We start from the raw sequence: 2,825 nt of genomic DNA, 5'->3' as shown, positions 1-2,825 counted from the left end.
ACACCTCATTGAAAATCTAGGTTTGGAGAGCAGAATCTAACACTTGTCTGGCTTCCCTGGTGGTTTGTGCGTGTGTGTGTTAGTCACTCAGTTGTGTCTGACTCTTTGTGACCCCATGGATGTAGCCTGCCAGGCTTCTCCGTCCATGGGATTCTCTAGGCAAGAATACTGAAGTGGGTTGCCATTTCCTTCTCCCTGGTGGTTTAGCAGAAAAGAACTTGCCTACAATGCAGGAGACGCGGGTTCAGTCTCTGGGTTGGGACGATCCCCTGGAGAAGGAAACAGCAACCCACTCCAGCATTCTTGCCTAGGAAATTCCACAGACAGAGGAGCCTGGTGGATCCAGTCCACGGGGTTGTGAGACATGACTTAGCGACTAAACTATCACCACCAATGAAAACGAAAGTCAACTGTTTTTTGCCAAAAAGATCCTCAGGAGCATATACACAAACTTTCCAGCAGAGGGCAGCAAAAGCTCATGAAACAAGTTTCAAAACCCAGCAACTTTTCTCTATCACATTCTAAAAATATTCTTTAAAATATTCCAGATAAGAGTTATGTAAACCCATGTAATTTATATGTGTATGCGTTATTTTTGCCTCATAGGAATAATGGAATTGCAGTACTTACATTTAGGCAGGACAGAATTCTTCCCAAAGTTCTGACTGCTGAAGGGTCTTAAATGGACAGGACCTTAGGAAATAATGAGAGGGAACAAAGGTGGGCCATAATATCTCGATGGCTTAGTGGGGTCACCTGCTGATAGTTTGCCAACTCTTTTACATAGTTTAAGGTACAATGGGATTCTTTTAAGAATATGTTCTAACCATGCACCTAGGTTTCTTCATTTGTAAAATGATATAATAATTATAACCTAAAACCTCAAGGGGTTGCTGCACAGATGAAACAAAGTGAGTGCGACACTGTTTTCCTTTTTTTAAATTACAGCAGTGTATATATAATAGAAAACTTATCATCTTAACCATTTTTAAGTGTATAGCCTAGTAAAGTACATTCACATTATGTACAAACAATCCTCAGAACCCTTTCCATCTTGAAAGGCTGACACTCTATACCATTATACAGCAACTCCCCATTTCCCCTCCCTAAGCCCATGGCAACTAACATTCGACTTTCTATTTCTATGGTTTTGGCTATTCTGGGTACATCATATAGGTAGAATCATACAGTGTTTGTCTTTTTCTGATCGGCTTATTTACTTAGCATAATTCCCTCAAGGTTCATCCATATTGCAGCATGTGACAGAATTTCCTTCCATTTTAAGGCTGAATAATATTCCATTGTATGTATAAACCAGTTTGTTTATCTATTCATCCATTGATGGATACTTGTCTTACTGCCACATCTTGTGAATAACTCTGCCATGAACATGGATGTGTAACTATCTCTGAGATCTTGCTTTCAATTCTTTTGGATATATACCCATAAATCGGACTGTTGGATCAATGTTGTTGTTGTTCAGTTGCTGAGTCGTGTCCGACTCTTTGCAACCCCATGGACTACAGTCCTTCAGGCTTTCCTGTCCTTCACTATCTCCTGGAGTTTGCCCAGGAGATATGTCCATTGAATCAGTGATGCCATCCGACCGTCACATCCTCTGTTGCCCCCTTCTCCTCCTGCCCTCAATCTTTCCCAGCATCAGAACAGGATCTCTTCCAATTAATCGGCTCTTTGCATCAGGTGGACAAAGTATTGGAGCTTAGGATCAGTCCTTTCATATGCTGAATCAAATGATAATCCTATTTCATTGTTCTTGAGGAATCACCACGCTGCTTTCCATAGCAGCTTCACCATTTTCCTACTTCTACCAATTGTGCACAAGGGTTTCAATTTCTCCACATTGTCACCAACATTTATTTTCTATTTTTTTCAAGAGTAGCCATCCTAATGAAGGTGAAGTGGTATCATTGTGGCTTTCATTTGCATTTCTCTAGTGGTAAATGGTTCGTAGTCCAAAGTACCATGAACCTCCATCCATACTATGCTTTCGAACTATGGTGCTAGAGAAAACTCTTGCGAGTCCCTTGGACTGCAAGGAGATCAAACCAGTCAATGCTAAAGGATATCCACCCGGAATATTCATTGGAAGGACTGATGCTGAAGCTCCAACACTTTGGCCACCTGATTTGAAGAGCTGATTCATTGGAAAAGACCCTGACGCTGGGAAAGATCGAAGGCAGGAGAAGGCGTCAACAGAGAATGAGATGGTTGAATGGCATCACTGACTCAGTGGACATGAGTGTGAGCAAGCTCCAGGAGATGGTGAAGGACAGGGAAGCCTAGAGTCCATGGGGTCACAGAGAGTCAGACATGAATGAGCGACTAACAACAAGGTGATGAGTGATTTTGAACATTTTTCCATCTTTTCATGACGGTTGGCTATGGTTAATCTTTTCAATTTTAGACAAATAATAGGTAAATAGTGGTATCTCACTGTGGTATTAGCTCCCATTAATTTCACAACTAGTGATGTTTGAATATTTCTAACTTTTTGTCCATTTTTTAAAAAATTAAATATCACTTACCTTGAAAGTGTTTGTTGCTCAGTCATGTCCACAACACTTTGCAACCCCATGGACTATAGCCCACCAGTCTTCTCTGTCCATGGAATTCTCTAGGCAAAAATATTGGAGGGGGTAGCCATTCCCTTCTCCAGGAGATCTTTTCAACCCAGGGATCGAACCTGGGTCTCCTGCATTACCAGCAGATTCTTTACCCTCTGAGCCACCAGGGAAGCCTTATTTATCCATTTTTAAATTGGGCTGTTTGTTTTCTTATTATTGAATGTTCAGATTTTTTAATAT

Source organism: Giraffa tippelskirchi, chromosome 9 (genome assembly GCF_054371585.1).
Source record: "Giraffa tippelskirchi isolate mGirTip1 chromosome 9, T2T-mGirTip1v1.2.pri, whole genome shotgun sequence".
NCBI classification, from domain to species: Eukaryota; Metazoa; Chordata; class Mammalia; order Artiodactyla; family Giraffidae; genus Giraffa; species Giraffa tippelskirchi.
The sequence above is the reverse complement of the archived record's forward strand: the minus strand, read 5'-3'. Positions refer to the sequence as shown.